The sequence below is a fragment of the Xyrauchen texanus genome, unplaced genomic scaffold, assembly GCF_025860055.1.
Source record: "Xyrauchen texanus isolate HMW12.3.18 unplaced genomic scaffold, RBS_HiC_50CHRs HiC_scaffold_72, whole genome shotgun sequence".
NCBI classification, from domain to species: Eukaryota; Metazoa; Chordata; class Actinopteri; order Cypriniformes; family Catostomidae; genus Xyrauchen; species Xyrauchen texanus.
In genome coordinates, this window is record NW_026266709.1 from 83,029 (window position 1) to 90,849 (window position 7,821).

At 39.6% G+C, this 7,821-nt stretch overlaps 9 pseudogenes; all 9 read right to left on the reverse strand.

The window, feature by feature from the left end:
* Positions 1-172: 172 nt before the first annotated feature.
* Positions 173-291, reverse strand: LOC127642606 (uncharacterized; annotated as a pseudogene).
* Positions 292-907: 616 nt separating this feature from the next.
* LOC127642640 (uncharacterized) lies at positions 908-1,026 on the reverse strand (annotated as a pseudogene).
* A 616-nt stretch (positions 1,027-1,642) lies between these two features.
* Positions 1,643-1,760, reverse strand: LOC127642650 (uncharacterized; annotated as a pseudogene).
* A 620-nt stretch (positions 1,761-2,380) lies between these two features.
* LOC127642619 (uncharacterized) lies at positions 2,381-2,499 on the reverse strand (annotated as a pseudogene).
* Positions 2,500-3,117: 618 nt separating this feature from the next.
* Positions 3,118-3,236, reverse strand: LOC127642594 (uncharacterized; annotated as a pseudogene).
* A 620-nt stretch (positions 3,237-3,856) lies between these two features.
* LOC127642620 (uncharacterized) lies at positions 3,857-3,975 on the reverse strand (annotated as a pseudogene).
* A 623-nt stretch (positions 3,976-4,598) lies between these two features.
* On the reverse strand, positions 4,599-4,717 carry LOC127642585 (uncharacterized; annotated as a pseudogene).
* Positions 4,718-5,343: 626 nt separating this feature from the next.
* Positions 5,344-5,462, reverse strand: LOC127642671 (uncharacterized; annotated as a pseudogene).
* Positions 5,463-6,086: 624 nt separating this feature from the next.
* On the reverse strand, positions 6,087-6,205 carry LOC127642624 (uncharacterized; annotated as a pseudogene).
* Between the last annotated feature and the right edge of the window lie 1,616 nt (positions 6,206-7,821).

Consider the following 7,821-nt stretch of genomic DNA (forward strand, 5'->3'; position numbering starts at 1 on the left):
AAAAAAAAACCCTCTACTGCTTTCTGTAGGAGGCAAGATAAATGAGCAAGCTGTCCTTTGCCACAGAGAAAGCTAAATGAAAGAAAATCAATCAAATTTCCAAGGATAAATAAATATATCCCAGTTGAGCCAGGGGGGAGTGTATGAGTTAAAACAAACAAGGAAAAGAAAAATCTTACAGCACCTGGTATTCCCAGGAAGTCTCCCATCCAAGTACTAACCAGGCCCAGCCCTGTTTGGCTTCCGAGATCAGACGAGTTCGGACCTGCACAGGGTGGTATGGCCGTAGCTGAGTGCTGCGGCTACCAGCAGGCCATTTAAAGCAAGCGCACTGCACACATCCTTATGCTGCTCTCCATAATTAAAATATGTCTTGTACTGCAGATCTAAAAAAGAGACAACAGGCCCTTTCCTCTCAGACAGTGTCAATTTTTATTTATTTCTCTTTTGAAAAGGTAAGTGCCTCTCTATTTATTCAATTTCACAGGAGTCGTCCACAATACCTTTTTCTGCATACCTGTGTCACAGCTTCCATGTGGTTTGCTAAAAGAGGGCATACTCAGCTGCACAATTATATGCTTAACACATAATAATAATCCAGTGGCCAAAGAAAACTCTTCTCTACTTAAAAAATGACCTCAGGACGCTTTCTTTCGGATGTGTCCACCAAATTTTGGAAGCACTGCACTTTGTTTGTACTTTCCAACTCTGTATGTTGCAGTCAAGAAAGAGCAAAAAAAAAAAAACCCTCTACTGCTTTCTGTAGGAGGCAAGATAAATGAGCAAGCTGTCCTTTGCCACAGAGAAAGCTAAATGAAAGAAAATCAATCAAATTTCCAAGGATAAATAAATATATCCCAGTTGAGCCAGGGGAGTGTATGAGTTAAAACAAACAAGGAAAAGAAAAATCTTACAGCACCTGGTATTCCCAGGAAGTCTCCCACCCAAGTACTAACCAGGCCCAGCCCTGTTAGGCTTCCGAGATCAGACGAGTTCGGACCTGCACAGGGTGGTATGGCCGTAGCGAGTGCTGCGGCTACCAGCAGGCCATTTAAAGCAAGCGCACTGCACACATCCTTATGCTGCTCTCCCATCATTAAAATATGTCTTGTACTGCAGATCTAAAAAAAGAGACAACAGGCCCTTTCCTCTCAGACAGTGTCAATTTTTATTTATTTCTCTTTTTGAAAAGGTAAGTGCCTCTCTAGTCATTCAATTTCACAGGAGTCGTCCACAATACCTTTTTCTGCATACCTGTGTCACAGCTTCCATGTGGTTTGCTAAAAGAGGGCATACTCAGCTGCACAATTGTATGCATAACACATAATAATAATCCAGTGGCCAAAGAAAACTCTTCTCTACTTAAAAAATGACCTCAGGACGCTTTCTTTCGGATGTGTCCACCAAATTTTGGAAGCACTGCACTTTGTTTGTACTTTCCTACTCTGTATGTTGCAGTCAAGAAAGAGCAAAAAAAAAAAACCTCTACTGCTTTCTGTAGGAGGCAAGATAAATGAGCAAGCTGTCCTTTGCCACAGAGAAAGCTAAATGAAAGAAAATCAATCAAATTTCCAAGGATAAATAAATATATCCCAGTTGAGCCAGGGGAGTGTATGAGTTAAAACAAACAAGGAAAAGAAAAATCTTACAGCACCTGGTATTCCCAGGAAGTCTCCCACCCAAGTACTAACCAGGCCCAGCCCTGTTTGGCTTCGAGATCAGACGAGTTCGGACCTGCACAGGGTGGTATGGCCGTAGCTGAGTGCCTGCGGCTACCAGCAGGCCATTTAAAGCAAGCGACTGCACACATCCTTATGCTGCTCTCCCATCATTAAAATATGTCTTGTACTGCAGATCTAAAAAAGAGACAACAGGCCCTTTCCTCTCAGACAGTGTCAATTTTTATTTATTTCTCTTTTGAAAAGGTAAGTGCCTCTCTAGTCATTCAATTTCACAGGAGTCGTCCACAATACCTTTTTCTGCATACCTGTGTCACAGCTTCCATGTGGTTTGCTAAAAGAGGGCATACTCAGCTGCACAATTGTATGCATAACACATAATAATAATCCAGTGGCCAAAGAAAACTCTTCTCTACTTAAAAAATGACCTCAGGACGCTTTCTTTCGGATGTGTCCACCAAATTTTGGAAGCACTGCACTTTGTTTGTACTTTCCTACTCTGTATGTTGCAGTCAAGAAAGAGCAAAAAAAAACCTCTACTGCTTTCTGTAGGAGGCAAGATAAATGAGCAAGCTGTCCTTTGCCACAGAGAAAGCTAAATGAAAGAAAATCAATCAATCAACCAATTTCCAAGGATAAATAAATATATCCCAGTTGAGCCAGGGGGAGTGTATGAGTTAAAACAAACAAGGAAAAGAAAAATCTTACAGCACCTGGTATTCCCAGGAAGTCTCCCACCCAAGTACTAACCAGGCCCAGCCCTGTTTGGCTTCCGAGATCAGACGAGTTCGGACCTGCACAGGGTGGTATGGCCGTAGCTAGTGCTGCGGCTACCAGCAGGCCATTTAAAGCAAGCGCACTGCACACATCCTTATGCTGCTCTCCCATAATTAAAATATGTCTTGTACTGCAGATCTAAAAAAGAGACAACAGGCCCTTTCCTCTCAGACAGTGTCAATTTTTATTTATTTCTCTTTTGAAAAGGTAAGTGCCTCTCTATTTATTCAATTTCACAGGAGTCGTCCACAATACCTTTTTCTGCATACCTGTGTCACAGCTTCCATGTGGTTTGCTAAAGAGGGCATACTCAGCTGCACAATTATATGCTTAACACATAATAATAATCCAGTGGCCAAAGAAAACTCTTCTCTACTTAAAAAATGACCTCAGGACGCTTTCTTTCGGATGTGTCCACCAAATTTTGGAAGCACTGCACTTTGTTTGTACTTTCCAACTCTGTATGTTGCAGTCAAGAAAGAGCAAAAAAAAACCCTCTACTGCTTTCTGTAGGAGGCAAGATAAATGAGCAAGCTGTCCTTTGCCACAGAGAAAGCTAAATGAAAGAAAATCAATCAAACAACCAATTTCCAAGGATAAATAAATATATCCCAGTTGATCAAGGGGAGTGTATGAGTTAAAACAAACAAGGAAAAGAAAAATCTTACAGCACCTGGTATTCCCAGGAAGTCTCCCATCCAAGTACTAACCAGGCCCAGCCCTGTTTGGCTTCCGAGATCAGACGAGTTCGGACCTGCACAGGGTGGTATGGCCATAAGCTGAGTGCTGGGGCTACCAGCAGGCCATTTAAAGCAAGCGCACTGCACACATCCTTATGCTGCTCTCCCATAATTAAAATATGTCTTGTACTGCAGATCTAAAAAAGAGACAACAGGCCCTTTCCTCTCAGACAGTGTCTATTTTTATTTATTTCTCTTTTGAAAAGGTAAGTGCCTCTCTATTTATTCAATTTCACAGGAGTCGTCCACAATACCTTTTTCTGCATACCTGTGTCATAGCTTCCATGTGGTTTGCTAAAAGAGGGCATACTCAGCTGCACAATTATATGCTTAACACATAATAATAATCCAGTGGCCAAAGAAAACTCTTCTCTACTTAAAAAATGACCTCAGGACGCTTTCTTTCGGATGTGTCCACCAAATTTTGGAAGCACTGCACTTTGTTTGTACTTTCCTACTCTGTATGTTGCAGTCAAGAAAGAGCAAAAAAAACCCTCTACTGCTTTCTGTAGGAGGCAAGATAAATGAGCAAGCTGTCCTTTGCCACAGAGAAAGCTAAATGAAAGAAAATCAATCAAACAACCAATTTCCAAGGATAAATAAATATATCCCAGTTGAGCCAGGGGAGTGTATGAGTTAAAACAAACAAGGAAAAGAAAAATCTTACAGCACCTGGTATTCCCAGGAAGTCTCCCACCCAAGTACTAACCAGGCCCAGCCCTGTTTGGCTTCCGAGATCAGACGAGTTCGGACCTGCACAGGGTGGTATGGCCGTAGCGAGTGCTGCGGCTACCAGCAGGCCATTTAAAGCAAGCGCACTGCACGCATCCTTATGCTGCTCTCCCATAATTAAAATATGTCTTGTACTGCAGCTCTAAAAAAAGAGACAACAGGCCCTTTCCTCTCAGACATTGTCTATTTTTATTTATTTCTCTTTTGAAAAGGTAAGTGCCTCTCTATTCATTCAATTTCACAGGAGTCGTCCACAATACCTTTTTCTGCATACCTGTGTCACAGCTTCCATGTGGTTTGCTAAAAGAGGGCATACTCAGCTGCACAATTATATGCTTAACACATAATAATAATCCAGTGGCCAAAGAAAACTCTTCTCTACTTAAAAAATGACCTCAGGACGCTTTCTTTCGGATGTGTCCACCAAATTTTGGAAGCACTGCACTTTGTTTGTACTTTCCAACTCTGTATGTTGCAGTCAAGAAAGAGCAAAAAAAAACCCTCTACTGCTTTCTGTAGGAGGCAAGATAAATGAGCAAGCTGTCCTTTGCCACAGAGAAAGCTAAATGAAAGAAAATCAATCAAACAACCAATTTCCAAGGATAAATAAATATATCCCAGTTGATCCAGGGGATCAAGTTATGAGTTAAAACAAACAAGGAAAAGAAAAATCTTACAGCACCTGGTATTCCCAGGAAGTCTCCCACCCAAGTACTAACCAGGCCCAGCCCTGTTTGGCTTCCGAGATCAGACGAGTTCGGACCTGCACAGGGTGGTATGGCCGTAAGCGAGGGCTGGGGCTACCAGCAGGCCATTTAAAGCAAGCGCACTGCACACATCCTTATGCTGCTCTCCCATCATTAAAATATGTCTTGTACTGCAGCTCTAAAAAAAGAGACAACAGGCCCTTTCCTCTCAGACATTGTCTATTTTTATTTATTTCTCTTTTTGAAAAGGTAAGTGCCTCCTCTCTATTCATTCAATTTCACAGGAGTCGTCCACAATACCTTTTTCTGCATACCTGTGTCATAGCTTCCATGTTGTTTGCTAAAGAGGGCATACTCAGCTGCACAATTATATGCTTAACACATAATAATAATCCAGTGGCCAAAGAAAACTCTTCTCTACTTAAAAAATGACCTCAGGACGCTTTCTTTCGGATGTGTCCACCAAATTTTGGAAGCACTGCACTTTGTTTGTACTTTCCAACTCTGTATGTTGCAGTCAAGAAAGAGCAAAAAAAACCCTCTACTGCTTTCTGTAGGAGGCAAGATAAATGAGCAAGCTGTCCTTTGCCACAGAGAAAGCTAAATGAAAGAAAATCAATCAATCAAACAACCAATTTCCAAGGATAAATAAATATATCCCAGTTGAGCCAGGGGGTGTATGAGATAAAACAAACAAGGAAAAGAAATATCTTACAGCACCTGGTATTCCCAGTAAGTCTCCCACCCAAGTACTAACCAGGCCCAGCCCTGTTTGGCTTCCGAGATCAGACGAGTTCGGGCCTGCACAGGGTGGTATGGCCGTAAGCGAGTGCTGCGGCTACCAGCAGGCCATTTAAAGCAAGCGCACTGCACGCATCCTTATGCTGCTCTCCCATAATTAAAATATGTCTTGTACTGCAGCTCTAAAAAAAGAGACAACAGGCCCTTTCCTCTCAGACATTGTCTATTTTTATTTATTTCTCTTTTGAAAAGGTAAGTGCCTCTCTCTATTCATTCAATTTCACAGGAGTCGTCCACAATACATTTTTCTGCATACCTGTGTCACAGCTTCCATGTGGTTTGCTAAAAGAGGGCATACTCAGCTGCACAATTATATGCTTAACACATAATAATAATCCAGTGGCCAAAGAAAACTCTTCTCTACTTAAAAAATGACCTCAGGACGCTTTCTTTCGGATGTGTCCACCAAATGTTGGAAGCACTGCACTTTGTTTGTACTTTCCAACTCTGTATGTTGCAGTCAAGAAAGAGCAAAAAAAACCCTCTACTGCTTTCTGTAGGAGGCAAGATAAATGAGCAAGCTGTCCTTTGCCACAGAGAAAGCTAAATGAAAGAAAATCAATCAAACAACCAATTTCCAAGGATAAATAAATATATCCCAGTTGATCCAGGGGGGAGTGTATGAGTTAAAACAAACAAGGAAAAGAAAAATCTTACAGCACCTGGTATTCCCAGGAAGTCTCCCATCCAAGTACTAACCAGGCCCAGCCCTGTTTGGCTTCCGAGATCAGACGAGTTCGGACCTGCACAGGGTGGTATGGCCATAGCTGAGTGCTGGGGCTACCAGCAGGCCATTTAAAGCAAGCGCACTGCACACATCCTTATGCTGCTCTCCCATCATTAAAATATGTCTTGTACTGCAGATCTAAAAAAAGAGACAACAGGCCCTTTCCTCTCAGACAGTGTCAATTTTTATTTATTTCTCTTTTTGAAAAGGTAAGTGCCTCCTCTCTATTCATTCAATTTCACAGGAGTCGTCCACAATACCTTTTTCTGCATACCTGTGTCATAGCTTCCATGTTGTTTGCTAAAAAGGGCATACTCAGCTGCACAATTATATGCTTAACACATAATAATAATCCAGTGGCCAAAGAAAACTCTTCTCTACTTAAAAAATGACCTCAGGACGCTTTCTTTCGGATGTGTCCACCAAATTTTGGAAGCACTGCACTTTGTTTGTACTTTCCAACTCTGTATGTTGCAGTCAAGAAAGAGCAAAAAAAAAACCCTCTACTGCTTTCTGTAGGAGGCAAGATAAATGAGCAAGCTGTCCTTTGCCACAGAGAAAGCTAAATGAAAGAAAATCAATCAATCAAACAACCAATTTCCAAGGATAAATAAATATATCCCAGTTGAGCCAGGGGGGAGTGTATGAGTTAAAACAAACAAGGAAAATAAAAATCTTACAGCACCTGGTATTCCCAGGAAGTCTCCCATCCAAGTACTAACCAGGCCCAGCCCTGTTTGGCTTCCGAGATCAGACGAGTTTTTTTTTTTTTTTCTATTTATTCAAAAATATTTTAATTAAAAACAACACTTTTTTTTTTTTTTTTTGGTTAGTTTTAAATGAAAAGTACATCTAAGAATAGAAAGAAATCTTTAAAAATTTTCAGGCAATACAACTTCAAAACAATTAATTGTTTTAACAATATATACATTATTTCTCATTATGCATTCTTCAAAAATTTCTATTTTCTCATTCATATTAAAATAATCATATAATACTGTCAATTCATCGCTCAAGATCTGCTTATAAAAACACTTATTGGAAGTTCTATTTTCTTTTGTTTCATTAGATTTCTTCTTCTCCATATTGCAAATCTTGCAACTGTTAGCATTAAATTAAGAGCAAACTTATTTTTTGCTTTACCATTAAATCCAAATAAAAACATAGTTTCCCATTCTTCTAGAATTATTCTTTTATCAAATAAAAGTCACCTATCATCTTTTTTAACATTTTCATAAAACCATTTAACTTTTTACAATTTATAAACAAATGCATCACACCTTCTTTTTTTTCCATGCATACTTTACATTTTTCATCTTGGATCAGCCCAATTTTACACAATATCATGTCTGTCTTTATGCAATTGTGTCTTATTAAATAATCAAAATTTTCTAATATAGGACTCTTAAAATGTATTCTCACATTTTTCCATATGTTTGATGCATCAAAATTGTAAAATAGTTTTTCCCAATACTCAATTGATTTTGGTCTTACAAATACAGACTTACATATACAACCATAAAACATTTTTAAAATACAATCATTAAAAGAAAATTTTTCATCTTTTCTTTTTAAATATACTTCCAGTTGTTCATTCACTTTTTCTTTATCTTCAAAACTTTTAATCCATGCTACTGGTACAGCTTCTTTTATTTTCA